The sequence below is a fragment of the Protopterus annectens genome, chromosome 17.part0, assembly GCF_019279795.1.
Source record: "Protopterus annectens isolate FY-2018-M chromosome 17.part0, PAN1.0, whole genome shotgun sequence".
Lineage (NCBI taxonomy): Eukaryota > Metazoa > Chordata > Ceratodontiformes > Protopteridae > Protopterus > Protopterus annectens.
In genome coordinates, this window is record NC_056751.1 from 652,736,892 (window position 1) to 652,753,503 (window position 16,612).

The 16,612-nt window shown below is 39.1% G+C and overlaps 1 protein-coding gene across 1 annotated transcript in view; it reads right to left on the reverse strand.

Annotated features, from left to right (window-relative positions):
- The window catches only part of SYT9 (synaptotagmin 9), a 1,541,933-nt gene that overhangs the window by 1,100,948 nt on the left and 424,373 nt on the right, over positions 1–16,612 (reverse strand). The gene's annotated exons all lie outside the window — the stretch shown is intronic.

Here is a 16,612-nt window from a genome sequence, read left to right on the forward strand (position 1 = left end):
GGGAGCTGCTTCTAGTCAATTTCCTGTCATAATTATTATACATTACATGCCTGCGTCAGTGCAGCAACAGGTAGCCCACTCATCTTTGGTGCTGGAGGACCAGAAGTCTATAGGTTCTATTTCTACTCTGTGTGATTGCATTGCTGATATCACAGTCCAGCATTAGGGGTTGCTGCACTCTTTGCTGTCTTTCAGATGAGATATTAAACCAAGGTCTCATCTCATTGAATTAAAATACCCCATAGCACCTGGTGAAAAGAGTAGGTGAAGTTCTCCAATCTAATGATCAAATTTCCCCTGGTAGTAGAAATACCACCTTGGGTCTCCCATTACAAATCTCATGTGGACTATCCCACTCAGCAAAGGGTAAATGAAATATTCAGTTAAACTTTAATACATAGAGTTCACTGAGTTTTCAGTAAAAAGTCAAAAATTTAATCTCATTTCAACTTTTATGAAAGATTAAGTCAAAGAAAATGAAATTACAAACAGTGTTTATAGTTACTGAGCTCCCCAATTCAATTACCATGAATGTAGAAACAATTTAAACAAATTATAATTAAGCTATTAACATTAAAGGCCAAGTATACAATTGCTACAGATTGTTGTCATTAGGAAAAAGTCAGTTTTCTTTTTAATATAAATTTATGCATTATGTTTCATAAACAAAAAAAATTCTCTTGACACAAATATAAATGACATCCTCATGTAGCCTGGTTTAAAGCTATAATCAATAAATTCTGTTCCTTCAGAAAGTATGCTATTCATGGCATCTACAGGGAACCTGCGTTTCTGTTAAATTATCTAAAATTCCCATGCAAATAATTAAGATTCAGTTGTATATCACAGCAATCATAACCATTTCAAATGTCAAATTTACTGAATTGCTTAATACCCAAGTACTGTACAATAAAATATTGTGAAAATAACAAAGTTAATTAACTAAAATTATAAAAGCAATAAAAAATGAATTAAATTAGTAAAACAGCTTTTGTTATTGAGTAATATAAAAACTGAAAACCAATATAGAAACATGAATACAAATGATGAAAACACTACGCATAAATAAACATCCTTGACAACTACTTAAAATTAAAAATTGAAAATCTTTCTACATGCTTAAAAACATAATCTTCCTGCTCGCAAATAATACACACTTAAGATCAGTGTGCTGTGAAACAAATGAAATGTAAAACAGAGTAATACAGTAAATCAAGTGTCTTAAGTAATTGAAAGTAATCAAAGAAAATATACATAGATGTTAACTTTCCTACAAGAAATGTCATACTATACAATGCTATAAAACTCCTGAAGGTTCTAATAACATTTCAAACAAAATCACAGCAACAAACATAAACTGGTAGCAAACATTCAGTTACAGGTAACAGGTCAAGGCAAAATGCTATTTTAAGTTGATCAGAAAAAATGTCGCTGGTAGCAATATTTCAGCAGTAGTCTTACAAATGCAATCATGATCACCACCAATTACAAAGAAAGCCAGTAAATTAAGCAGTTACACCCTTTCGTCTGATTAAAGGGACCGAGCAAGACTCAAAAAATTTCAGTCCTACAGACAATCCACAACATAAAAAAACTCAACGCTGGAACAATCAGAATGATTGTTGGTAAAGCCATTCTACTTGAATCTATTTAAATGAATCTAATGTGAATAAAGGTGACACAAACAAGTATAAAAAAGGTCTAAAACACAAAACCAGCAAAACTGATGTCACTGAAGTATAAAGATTGCATGCTCTTTGCCTCTGTAGTATGACCCCAGAGTTAGAATACTTAATTAGCAGATGGAGTGAAGGGGGGCATGATTTTTGATGGGTTTAGTTTCTGTCGAACATTGTGGTTTGAACCTGTTTTGTCAGCTATTCACTTTAGATTAAGTAGATCCATTATACTTTTAGGTCCTTATACCACACAGAACTTTACATCTACACAGGGAGGAAGTCATCAAATACTAAGCCTGAATACCACTAGCACAGTAAAGGTAGCAACACAAAAAGAGGAAAGCTTACTTTTCTTGAAGAAAAATCCTTATGGCAAAATTATTTTCAGAGAAAATGCTCATTTTTTCAATTAAATGACAAACAAAAACTGAATTACTAAGTCTGAAATCAAAAGACAACAAATCTAAGCAAAGTTAAGGACAACATTGTGTGAAAATGTTAAAACACTCTATGATCAGCAGTCATCTTTTGTTACATCAGAGGTTTAATTGCATTACGTACATGCATCAATACAATTAAAGATGAAATGTTCAAAAAATCGTAATGATTATTTTCTGCTTTTGCCTTACCAATATTTTGCACCAATACTCTTTTTTTATTCCTAGCAATTTAGGTAGCTATTATGTGGGAATCACTGAGATACAACTATTACCTTTAGGTTGATTCATAGTGATTATATATCTGGGGATACAGCAGAAATGACTTAATTACATAATTTAATTAAATTAACTTTTTACTTCACAACCGATCTTAAGAATTGAAGACAGGCAACAGATCTGTAGTGAAGTAAAAAGTTCATTTATTCAGACTTGAAGAAATGTCCACTGGAAGTCATGTTGCTGAAAGATTGCTGGCTTCCTAAAATAAAGTAATACAGGCAAGCATGTCAATCTGTTGCATGTTTGTGACCGTACTTATACTAAGAGCTTCTGAATCCAACTACATACCTAAAAGGTTAGGCAAAAGCTAATCCAGATGGACTTTGATAGGTCCTTCCATTTAATTTCAATCTGTAATCACATTATAGGTCATAGGTATAGGTTAATGGCCTGGGGCCTTTACAAGCCTAGCCCTGTAATAACCTGAGTACTCTTATTGACCATAATTAGATGATCAGTATTAGCAGAACAATTCTGTGATCAGTACCAAATGTCCTGTCAATGAGGGACATAGGTGCCACCACTGGGGTGAATTTATGGTCACCCATGCAATTGTCAAGGTTGCGCTTGAATAGCATCATTGAGGAGCTCTGCTTCTCATGGAGTGGGAGCTTATTCCAAAGGAGTGGCAATCACTGAGAAATATATCTGTCTCTCTGGCATCTGTTATAGTCACAGGCTAGATTGTGATCCATGGAGTGAGTTATTCTTCTCTCATTTGATTTGTGGATATGCAGGATTTCCATTATGGCAACATCTGAGACTGCTCTGTAGACTTTAAGTCTTTCCATGCATGTCATGTTTTGGAGGTCCTGGATTCTCTTGGTTAGAAACCTCTGTGGTCTCTCCAGTTACTGCATATGTCTGGTGAGGTACATACAGAATGAGGCATTGTACTCAATTTGTGGTCTGATAAGGGTCGAGTACAGTGGTGGTATAACCTCCATGGTCTTGGATGCAATGCCCTTATTTATGAGATAAGTGATGTAAAATGTTTTTCTTACTACTACAGACGCATGGTGATCAACGTTTAGATACATTACAATTAGCAGGGGCTACTTCTTTGCCAAAGGGGATAATGGGGCATTGGACTATGATTGCGGCCAGTTTACAGTCATCTGCAAACTTGTCTACCTTCACCTGAACTTCAGAGAAATTGATTCCAAACAGTACAAGGCTCAGCACAGATCGTTGTGGTACCCCACTGGTAACTGGTCTACTGGTGGAGGTGGAATCCCCAACTGTGACACTGTGCATTCTGTCTGTGAGCCAGTTTACTACCCATCAAGTAATGTATGCGTTAATCCCCAAGTGGAAGAGTTTCTCTATGATACCTGAATGGTGGATTGTGCAAGGGCCTTGGCTAAATCAAAATAGGTGGGTATGTACTGTTTTGCCCTCAAGCAGGGCTTTTGTGACATTCTTCTGGGCCATAAACAAGAGATTGTATCCCTCAGTTTCAGTGCAGAAGCAGACACAATGTCTAGAGCAAAAAGTTTTCTATTGTCTTGAAAGAAAAGTAATTACTAGGTTTAAAATGTAAAGTGTTTTATTGTTTTATGACATTCAAGATCTGCAAAGATCTGAGAGATATGTATTTCGCACACAGGGATGTTAAATTCTGTTATATTTCTGTTTATCCTGGGAACTGAAGTCAGGTGACAAAGAGTGATGTCATCCAAGCTGGCTCAGCAGTAATGTTTGATATTAATTTGAGAACTCTCTGAGAGAGAGACTGTGCATTTTGTATTTTGTCTTGGACCTAGCAAGAACATCCTCTTGTCATCATCATCTGTACTTGCCTGTTTGTAAGTAAGATTCAGGGCATAGTATCTCTCTTAGACACAGATAGGAATATATAAAGATTAGTTTACATATTTGCTATATTTATTTGAGACTGTCCTGCAATATTGTTTTAAAAAAATTCTTGTGATTTTGAACTCTGAAGTAACTGTGTTTGTTTTTTGAGTATTGTCTTGCCCTTTTATTATTATTATTATTATTATTATTATTATTATTATTATTATTATTAAATATATTTAAACCTGTCTTTGTGGCTGTTTGTGAGACATATTTAAGGTCTTACAGTACTTGCATATGTATTTGGTGACACTGTACAGGCTACTCCTAAATAGCCTTGCAAGTCTTGCTCAAAACTACCATTTGGATTTATAATACATTACACAGTAAAATTGGACACCCTTTGTAAGGGCCGTATAGTAGCTGATAAGGGTGGCTGGTGGCAGCTGGAAATACATTATAGTCTGGGTAGAAGGGGGAATAGTTAGTAAGCCTGTGCAGACTTCCCCAGGTGTGTGTGTGTGTGTGTGTGTGTGTGTGTGTGTGTGTGTGTGTGTGTGTGTGTGTGTGTGTGTGTGTGTGTGTGTGTCTAAATGAAATCTCAAAGTGTGTGTGTATCAGTTACTTGGGCAGGGACACAAAGCACTGGTTTGACAGAGAGGGTGCTGGAGGTCTTAGCTTGGCCACTTGGCTGAGATCTTAACCCTATAGTTGTGCCAGTGGGGGGGTCTTAATGGGGATCTGGAGAAAGAGGGAGAAACCATCCCCAGACTGACTGTGATCTCTGTGTGCTCTTAAGGGAAATTGCACTTTAATGTATGTGTACTTGTCATCCTCCCAATGTGTATGTCCCCTAGCTGTTGCCAGTGGTGAGGATTGAGGCTCCTTGATTACTGTGCCAGTGCAGGGGCATCACAGGTTGATAGTTCCCAGGGTCAGTTGATGGACATCCTTTGTGCAAGGGGAATACTGCTGCTGTTCTCCACTCTGCCAGGACAAATCAAGCTCTCAGGTTATGGTTAGAAAGTGTACCAAGTGGTTCTATTAGGTATTATTTTATAGGTTCATAGGTTCATAGGTTCATACTAGGCTATCTGCCCTAGGGCATTTATAAGCCTAGCCAGAGTGTGTTTGGCTTTCGCCACCCATTTTAAATTAATTTTGCTATGCCCTTTTTCGAGGTTAGTATACTGTGCCTCTGTCTAACAGTGACACAGAAGTGATACCCGGGGTAAACCTACGATCTCCCATCCACTCATCAAGATTCCTCTTGAAGAGAGTCAATGAGGGACTCTGCCTAACCTGGACTGGGATTTTATTCCAGAGTGAAGGGAGCCTCTGGGTTATGAATCTGTCCCTCCAGCATGTCCTATTTATTTCAGTGCTGAGGTTCAAGTCTCTCGAGCGTGTAGCTTGATGGGATTTGGATTTTCTGAGGTGCAGCATGTCCATTAATTCTGGGTTGGACATGGCTTTATATGTCAGGTACAGATTGCCTCTGGGCAGGCGGTATGCCACTGAGTAGAGCTGGAGTTTCTTTAACCGGGCAGCATATGGCATCTGTTTGAGCCCTATGATCCTCTTGGTGAGGTACTTTGGGGTCTTTCCAGCTGCTGCAGGTGTCTGGTAAGGTACATCCCGAAAGGAGCATTGTACTCAATTATGGGCCTGATGAGGGATGAGTAAAGAGGCACGATGACCTCCCCTGATCTAGATGTGAACCCCTTCATGATTAGATGGGCTATATAAAATGTTTTTCTAACCACTTTGGCCACGTGGTTGTCAAATGAGAGATTGCTATCAACTTGGGTCCCCAGGTCCCTAATTACTTCTTCTGTACTTAATGGATTACCACCTATGTGGTCATTTGTGGGCACTTTGTTTTTGCCAAAGGGGATGACTATACACTTTTTGGCGTTTAGCTTGAGGCCATGGCTCTGGCACCAGTTGTCTGTTTCTATGAGGCCCTTTTGGAGGATGCTTGTGTCGGCTGGAGAGTTGATTATGGCGCCCAGTTTGCAGTCATCTGCAAACTTAGTCAGCCACAGTCCTTCCGTGTTGGCCTGTACCTCCGAGAAATATATACTGAACAAGAGAGGTCCCAGGATTGAGCCTTGTGGGACGCCACTTGTAACTGGTTTGGAGTCTGACATGGCTCCAGCAATTCTAACCATGTGGGTTCTGTCCTTGAGCCAGTTTGCAACCCATCTAGTGACATAGGGGTTTATATTTAAGCTGGTGAGCTTATCTATAATGCCCGAGTGGGGTATTGTATCAAAGGCTTTTGCGAGGTCCAGGTAAGCTGTGTGGACCACCTTCCCCTCGTCAATGGCCTTGGTGACTGTTTCAAAGAAATCAACCAGGTTTAAGAGGCAGGATCTGCCCTTAACAAGGCCAGACTGGGTAGGATCCAGTGTCTGTAGGTCCCCAATATCTTTATTTATGAGGTCCATGATGATCCTTTCCATAGCTTTGCAGACTAAGCTAGTCAGGCTTATGGGGCGATAGTTTCCAGGATCCGTTGAGGCACCACCTTTGTGGAGAGGGACCACTGCTGCTGTACGCCACTCTTTGGGTACATATCCTGTAGTAAGGCTAAGACTGAACAGTAGTTTTATGTTTGGGTTTAGCTCTTCTTGGAGTTCATGTAGGACGCAGCCCGGGACACCGTCTGGTCCCATTGATGCTGTGTTTTTTGCTTTGGAGAGGGCAGCTCTTACCTGAGCATCTGAGATGTCAGGGGGGCAGCACTCTGCTGGTAGATTGTTTAATAAGCAGCCTGGGATGTTACCTGGTCCCATAGAGACCATGTTTTTGGCCTTGGAGAGTGCTTGTCTGACCTGTTCTTTGGAGATACTCTTTAGGGAACTGGTGTCAGGAATGATTTGGGGTATGTCTGGTGTGGACAGTGGGGTGAAGTTACTGCCAAATCTGAAGACTATCAGGTTTGCAAGTTCCTCAGATTCAGTGAGAGTGCTACCATCCACTATAAGTTCAGCACTTAGCCCAACATACCCTTTTAGGTTTCAGATGTAGCTAAGGAATGCCTTATAGATGTAGCCTTTGAGGAGTTAACAAGATATTTGATTTGCTTGTTCAGGCTGTGGAGGCTATTCTTTCTCTGTTCATAGGTGTGCACTAGAATAATGGCCCTGGAGCCTTTACAAGCCTAGCCCATAGGATTACCATGGCATCGTGCCACCAGACATTAGTACCCAGTGCCTCTGTCGAGTAGAGCCACCGGAGCGATCCCCGGTGTGAATTTTCTACTTCCCATCCATTCATCAAGATTTCTCTTGAAGAGGGCCAGTGACATGCTCTGTTTAACATGTATGGAAAGTCTAGTCCATAGCATGGGCAGTCTCTGGATTATGAACCTGTACCTCCAGCATCTTCTGTTGATTGTGGTAATGAGGCTGACGTGTCTGGAGTGTGTGGTGTTGAGGGATTAGGATTTCTTTAGATGTAGCATTTCTAACAGAGCTGTGTCAGACATGGCTTTGTAAGTCAAGCAAAGATTGCCTCTAAGTAGGTGATATGAGATAGAAAATAGTTAGAGGTTTTTTGAGTCTGTCTATATAAGACAATTGTTTAAGGCCTAGGACCATCTTTGTGAGGTACTTTTGTGGCCTCTCCAGTTGTTGCAGGTGTCTAGTGAGGTACATGCCAAATGGGGCATTGTACTTGATGATTGGCCTAATGACGGAAGAGTAAAGGGAGACAATGACCCCTTTCTTCCTGCATGCAAAACTCTTAGTAATGAGATGTGCCACATAGAAGGACTTTCTGACCACAGTGGCAATGTGGTGGTCAAAAGGGAGGTTGCTGTCAACCTGTGTTCCCAAATCTCTTATAACACCTTCTGTGTTCAGTGGACCACCATCGATGTAATTCATAGCAACCAAGTTTTTCCCAAAGGGGATGACAACACATTTTTTGGTATTGAGCTTAAGGCCATGGTTCTAACACCATTGTTGGTCTCAGTAAGGCCTTTCTGCAGGATGTCAACATCACTTGGGGAGTTAATAATAGCTCCCAACTTGCAATCGTCTGTGAACTTTGTCAGCCAGATTCCCTTCATGATGGGCTGGACTTCAGAGAAGTAGATACCAAACAGGAGAGGACCCAGGACTGAACTCTGTGGGACTCCACTCGTGACTGGTCGGCAGTCTGACTTGGAGTCAGCTACTTTCACACTGTGGGTTCTATCTGTGAGCCAGTTTGTAACCTACCTAGTGATATAGGGGTTGATGCCTAGCTTAGTGGTTTTTCTATAATTCCTGAGTGGGGAATGGTATCAAAGGCCTTGGCCAGATCAAGGTAGGCTATAAAAAAAGGGGGAGCCACCACGGACCCCAGGAACTACCACCCCATTAGTCTGACGAGCCTGGTCTGCAAGGCTATGGAATGTATCCTCATGGAACTTATAAACAACAACATTGGTAATCTCCAAACTCTGGACCCTACCCAGTTTGGGTTTGTAAAAGGCAGATCATGTCTCCTAAACCTGATAGACTTCTTTGAAGCAGTCACCAAAACCGTTGATGAGGGTAAGGTGGTACATACAGCCTATCTATATCTCGCTAAGGCTTTCGACACCATCTCCCACTCTGGAATTATAGATAAACTCACTAAACTAGGTATAAATCCATATGTTATAAGATGGGTTGCCAACTGGCTCACTGACAGAACCCACACTGTGAAAGTAGCAGACTCTAAATCCAACTTCAGACCAGTGACAAGTGGAGTACCACAGGGTTCAGTTCTGGGTCCTCTCCTGTTTGGTATCTACTTTTCTGAAGTACAGGCTAACACAGAAGGTCTTTGGCTAACAAAGTTCGCAGATGACTGCAAATTAGGAGCCATAATCAAAACTCCTAACGATGTGGACATCCTACAAAAGGGCTTCACTGAGACAGATGCCTGGTGTCAAAGCCATGGCCGCAAGCTCAATACCAAAAAGTGCATTGTCATCCCTTTTGGTAAAAACTCTGTACCCATGAACTGCCACATAGGCGGTAGTCTACTTAACACTGAAAGTGTGATAAGAGACCTTGGGACACAGGTAGACAGTAGTCTCTCATTTGATAATCACATCACCACAGTAGTCAGGAAATCCTTCAACGTGGCACACCTCATCACAAAAGGTTTCTCATCCAGGAAAAAAAGAGGTCATTGTTCCCCTCTACTTGTCACTCATTAGACTCATTATAGAGTACAGCGCCACTTTTGGTATGTACCTCACAAGACATCTAGAACAACTGGAAAGGTCACAGAAAAACCTCACAAAGATACCCTATGCAAACCATCTCAAAAAACTCCAGCTTTACTCCATCGCATATCGCCTACTCAGAGGCGATCTCTGCCTAACATACAAAGCTATGTCAAACCCAGAGCTGTTGGACATGCTCCATTTAAAGAAATCCTAATCCCTCTGAACTACATGCTCTAGGGACATAAATCTTTTCACCACAATAAACAGAATATGCTGGAGGGATAGTTTCCTGTCCCAGGGACTTCCCATACTCTGGAACAAACTACCTATCTATATCAAGCAAAGCTCGTCATTAGCACTCTTCAAGACAAATCTTGATGATTGGATGGGAGATAGGAAATTCACCCCGGGGATCACTTCTGTGGCTCTGCTTGACAGGGGCACAGGAAAATAATTTTCTTGGGTGGAGAAAGCCAGGGTACCATTTGGCTAGGCTTAGATAGGCCCTAGGGCCAATAGCCTAGTACCTACCCATAAACCTATGAACACACACACACACACACACACACACACACACACACACACACACACACACACACAGTCATAACTGCATTATTTTTTTCCACGTTTACTAAACAAAGCTTTTTAAGTCACTCTTAGTGACAAGTACGTAAAATGGCAATCCCTTTGCTACCTGTATTTTTTTTTTTCATTTCTTTTCTTTTTTCCTTTATTTACTTTTTTTTTAAATTTTGCACTAGCTAAACAACATAATCTTATTTACAGAGTATAAACAAAATGGAGACCATTTACATATTTTCCTTCCATGCTTCATGCTGGCATAATATGCTGCCTTGGAGCAACAGATCTGTCTTTGCAAGTAATGGTTATACATTAATACCCTACGGAGAATGTTTCTTCTTGAATGGGGTATCATTGTAGAGTTTGCCCATTACCTTAAACAAAATTCATGTTCCATTTTTATATACTTTTCTTGGTATTTCCTAAATATCAACCTTTCTAACATTCCCCACTATACCATTTAATCTTTCATGATGTTTGACTTCTTGAACAAATGTTTACTCAATATAACATAAAATAATAATAATAATTATTTTTCATTTTATTCCTCTTCTTCATATTATTATTATTATTATTATAAACCTATTTTGGCAAAGCTGACAGATTGTAAACATAGCTAGCCACTTCATCTGTTATCTTACAGTCCTAGCTAATGCTCAACATGTTTGGGTCTCTAACTGCCTCATTTGCTGCCTATCTCTAACTTGGTCTCTTCTTCTAGGTACCATTATGATTTATGCAGCAAATAAGATACTTATTGTTTTGCAGAAATAATATTTACCCACCTAAAATTTGAAAAAAAATGTGAACAAACTGTATACTTTGAATTTCATTCAGATGTTCAACACTAAGGCAGGGAACCTACAAAAAAATAAATCAACTGTATCATTTCAAAGGAGCTGCAGAAAAGCAAGAAACAACAAGAGGTTAGTAATGAGATAAGCAGCGGTGACAAAATCATTACACGCCGACTTCCAAAGTGCTCTGTTTGCAGCCATCTGCATTTTAACAAAGAGATGTAGATGAGAAACATTTTGCTTAATGGAAAACAGACATGGTATGTATTCATTTAGGAAATAAAGTCAGGCTGAAACACTGGCCAAAGGTGACAGATATGGCAACTTGAGGTTTTCATATGTATTGCTACAATGTGATATATGTACTTCTGAAGCCGTTTGTACCATACAAGTTCTTAAATATGAACATTTTGAAATGAAGAAAGGGCAAGATTTTTTTTTTGCTATAGTTTTGCATTAGTCTGAGAAAGAAAAACACGTAATATATTGGGTATATGTCATATAATCGAACTTCCAAAATTTTGAATACCATATGTTCGAACGTGGAAGTTTGAAATATGACAACATTGAAACCTCAGAACAGCAAATTTTTTCCCCAAGAAAAAAATTTGCTGTTCCGAAAAACACACACACAACACAGGCACAACAAAAACCTAATAAGCCTACACTACACCTTACATACACAACTATCTATGCACTAACCTTAACCCAAACCCTAACCCTAAGGTCCGTCACAATCACACACTTTTACCTTACCCGCACCCTAACCCTAAAGTCCCTCACTATCACACAATTACCTTACCCACACCCTAACCCTAAAGTCCGTCACTATCGCACACTTACCTTACCTGTGCCCTAACCCTAAAGTCCATCATTATCACACACTTACCTTACCCGCACCCTAACCCCAATGCTTGTCACACTCGCACACTTAACTTAACTCGATCCATAACTTTCGCACCACAGTACAGAAACTGTTGACGCTACGGAAACAGCCAACCAAATTCTTTCCCTCGGAAAGAATTCGACTTTCTGTGGCTTCGACATTTCTATTTTTTTAACTTCCCCATTTGAACATCCAGTATTTGACATTCTAGATTGTCGATTAAATAACAGGTACCCAATATATTGATAGTTGAATGGGATATTATATATTTGACTTAATATTACTAGGCAGAAGAGTCTTAGATAAAAAGTACCCACATTTATGAATTATGGCAACATTCCTGGGAAAAAACCCATAATTAAGTTTTGACAAAATAACCAAGAACAAAGGAGTACATCAATTTGTTAAGCAGGCTGAGTCTGGAAGGTATGCTGGAAATAATTATTTTGTCACATAATACATTAGAGGCAGAAGAGTGAATCAAATGCAGTACAGATTTTTTTTTGCCTGGTAAGCAATGTACTGCAAAAATATTGCTGTTTGATAGTTCATTGTTACAATTATGTTTAATATATTTGCATTTTTACAAAGATCTGATATTCATTATTTTACTAGATCATACTGCTTAGAAAGCTAGACTAAACTCTGACATCTCTAAGAACACACACAAATACACAACCAATTGTTATACATACAGGTGAATGTGAGTGTGAGTGTGTGTGTGTGTGTGTGTGTGTGTGTGTGTGTGTGTGTGTGTGTGTGTATATGTGTGTGAATGTGTGTATGTAGGTATGAAACATGACCTATCAGGGTCTCTGGAATTACTATTTAACTGTAGCCTCCAAAAAGCCTCTGTGCTTCATGAACAGAGAAAGGAAACAGCCATCCCTCTCTACAAAGGTAGGCCATCTACAGAACCTGGAAACTACAGACCCATAAGTCTAACTAGTCTTGTATGTAAAGCCATGGAAAGAAGTGTCATGGAGATGATCAACAGAGATATAGTAAACATCCAGACACTGGACCCAACTCAGTTTGGTTTTGTAAAAGGCAGATTGTGCCTACTCAACCTAGCGGACTTCTTTGAGAAGGTCACCAAAGTAATGGATGAGGGCAACATCATTCACACTGCCTACCTTGACCTGGCCAAAGCATTTGACACAATACACAAACTCAAGAGGTTAGGTACAAACCAGTATGTCACCCAGTGGATAGCCAACTGGCTAACAGACAGGACAAAGGAAGTTAGAATTGGGGAGTCTACTTTTACAAAGAGGCCAGTCACAAGTGGAGTCCCTCAGGGATCAGTCCTTAGACCGCTCCTTTCTGGCATTTACTTATCAGAAGTCAAGGCCAATGTCAGTGGTCTCTGGATGACTAAATTTGCAGATGATTGCAAATTAGGAGCTGTCACTGAATCTCACACTGACAAAAATGTTCTCCAGGAGGGGCTGACACAGACAAACAGCTGGTGTCAGAGTCATGGACTAAAACTAAATGCCAAGAAATGCATAATAGTACCCTTTTGGAAGTCTTCCATCCATGATAACTATCATTTTAACACACACCCCTTAGAGTTGACCCAGTAGTTGTGGACGTAAGGGCACACATAGATAGAAATCTAGCCTTTGATCACCACGTGTCTACAGTGGTGAGGAAATCATTCTTATGTTGTGTAACTTATAAACAAAAGGTATGGCATCAAAGTCCAAGGAAGTCATTATTCTACTGTATTCGGCATTCATTAGACCTATCATTGAGTACAATGCACCCTTTGGTATGTACCTAACCAGGCATATCCAACAACTGGAACGGCCACAGAGATCCCTCACTGAATAAATACAGGGCATACATAATATGTCCTATGCAGACAGCATCAAGGCCCTATCCCTGTATTCTGTCTCCTACAGGCTTTTGAGGGGAGATCTATGCCTGGCATACAGGACATTGTCAGACCCCACTGTGATGGACCTCCTGCATATCCACAAAACAAAAAGCACCAGAATTACCCATTCTAAAGACTCAAACTTTGCCTGTGATATAAATAAGACCTGCTGGAGAGGCAGATATATATCCAAAAGACTACCCCATCTATGGCACAGGCTCCCCATCCATGTGAAGCAGTTTTCCTGAATCCAATTCAAGTGCAACTTGGACAATTGGATGGGAAAATGGAAACTCATCCCTGGTTTGGCACCTATGTCTCTGATGCAAACAGGTAACCTGTAAATGGTTCATCTCCCAGGTGCATGCTTACACTTATCAAGGGTAGCAGGACTCGTCAAAGATTTGGGATGCATGGCTAGGCTTAAAAAGGCCCTTGTGGTCATTAGTCTGGTAAACACCTATGAAACCTTGCATATATGTGTATGTGTGTGTGTGTGTGTGTGTGTGTGTGTGTGTGTGTGTGTGTGTGTGTGTGTGTGTATATATATATATATATATATATATATATATATATATATACACACACATATATAGATATAATAATATATATATATATATATATATATATATATATATATATTTATATGCAGATAGAGAGAGAGACACTACACACACACACATATATATAGAGGGTTCTACTTCATAACAATGAATTTTCATAATGTTGAATTTCATAACATTGAGACCACAACATCGAAAATTCAAATCACTGAAAACCCAAAACATTGAAAACTCACACCATTGAAAGTGTGCTTCATAACATCGAAAACTACAATGCACAAGTAAATAATATCACCTCCACCAACAACAACACCTAATTAACAAACATACTTTCTACTAAGTGTCTGCAGGGGGGGCAACCCCCCCTGCACCCCCCATGTATGGTGATTGTAGTACAGTGAGGTTAGGAAATTAACTTTTTTCCACTGTAGTGTGATCTTGGAGTTGGTATATGTAATTTACAGGGAGTGTAGGGAGCACAGCCACCCACATGGGGGTGCGGGGGGAGGCTTGCCCCCCTTCAGAAACGTAGTAGAAAGTATGTTTGTTAGCTGTTGTTATAGGTGGAGAGGATATTATTTACATATGCATTGTAGTTTTCAATGTTATGAAACATACTTTCAATGTTCTGAGTTTTCAATGTTTTGGATTTTCAATGTTTTGGGATACAGATGTTTTGGTCTCAATGTTACGAAATTCAATGTTGTGAAATTTCAGTGTTATGAAGTAGACCCATACAGATATATATATATATATAGAGATATGCGTGTACACATATATATGGGTGTTATATGACTTGTTGTTGCATGCTGAAATGTTGGTAATATTCGTTGATTGCATAGTTGGTCCAGTTAGGTAATGGCCAAAATTGTGCAGATCAAATGTTACATAATTTAGGGGATTTTTCCCCTTTCTACAAAACTTTGTGACTCTGGAGTTAGTAGATTTAATTTCCTGGGGTGTTGCGGTAAAACTTACATGTCAATCCGTGTGTCTCTGTGGGTGTGTGTGTGTGTGTGTGTGTGTGTGTGTGTGTGTGTGTGTGTGTAAGCATGTGGCAGTTGAAGCTCCCATGCAAAAGCTGACTTTTTGTTTCAGCTCTGGTAATTGAAAATGTAATCTGTTGGTTTACATTTTCAAGTTATTTTTTCTAGATTATTTAGTGGACGATGATGGTAAAGGCCAATGAGTCTATTCAATGTTGTGTTTCAAACAATCTCATCTGCAATTATTCATTATATACTCACACACACACACACACACACACACACACACACACACACACACATATATATATATATATATATATATATATATATATATATATATGTGTATATATATATATATATATATATATATATATATATATATATATATATATGTGTATATATATATATATATATATATATATATATATATATGGGTCTAGGACTGTTCACTGAAAGCATATTTCACTGAAACACATTTGAATGTGCACAATTCACTGAAAGCTCAATTCACTGAAAACACAATTCAGTGAAACACATTTCACTGAAAGTTATATATGGCCTTTTCCCCACTGTAGTGTGATCCTGGAGTTAGTTTAGATAGTAATTTAAATATTTTGAACTATATATATGGATACTTGCAATTCCAATACATTAATCTTTTCTGAACATAATATATATCCAAACTATGTGTGGGCCGGTGTCCCCACACCCCCCTTACTATATATACTAACTCTAGGGTTGCACTACAGTGGGAAAAAGGCCATATATAATTTTCAGTAAAATGCGTTTCCGTGAATTATGTTTTCAGTGAATTGAGCTTTCAGTAATTTGTGCACAGTCATTTGACTTTCAGCGAAATGTGCTTTCAGTGAACAGTCCTAGACCCAGATATATATATATATATATATATATATATATATATATATATATTTATAGAAATACAATGATATAAACGTAGAGATACACAGACATAAATACAAACACGCACATACAGATGTATATATGTGGCAAACACACATGTATATATGACAACATCTAAGTTTGTCGAGCTGTGATTTAGCAAACAAATGCCTTTAGTGGAGTTCTATTACAGCAAAAGTTGGAAATGGGAAGGTAGAGGACTTGCCCCCAACTAAAGCCAAATTCATAACTCAGTTAGTTAATTTTGTTGAGCAATAGGTCTGTGATGTGTATTTGTCTGTGCAATCCTACAGCAAAAATCCAACCACTACATTCAAACCATATTTGTTTGAATAGTGGTATAGTTACAGAAAGTGTTTTTCTAAGGTAAGGTGTAGGGTTAGGGCTAGTGCTGCCACTCACTATTAAGGTGTGGACATGCAGAGCCCCACTCCTCACTTTACTAATGTATGCTAAACTTATCCCTAACTTCACATTTCCATATAAAAGCCTTTTCCATAATGCCATTGCTACACAAGCCACTGAGAAACTCACCACAATTGTCAACACATGCGCAGTAGTAATTGTTGGGTTAGG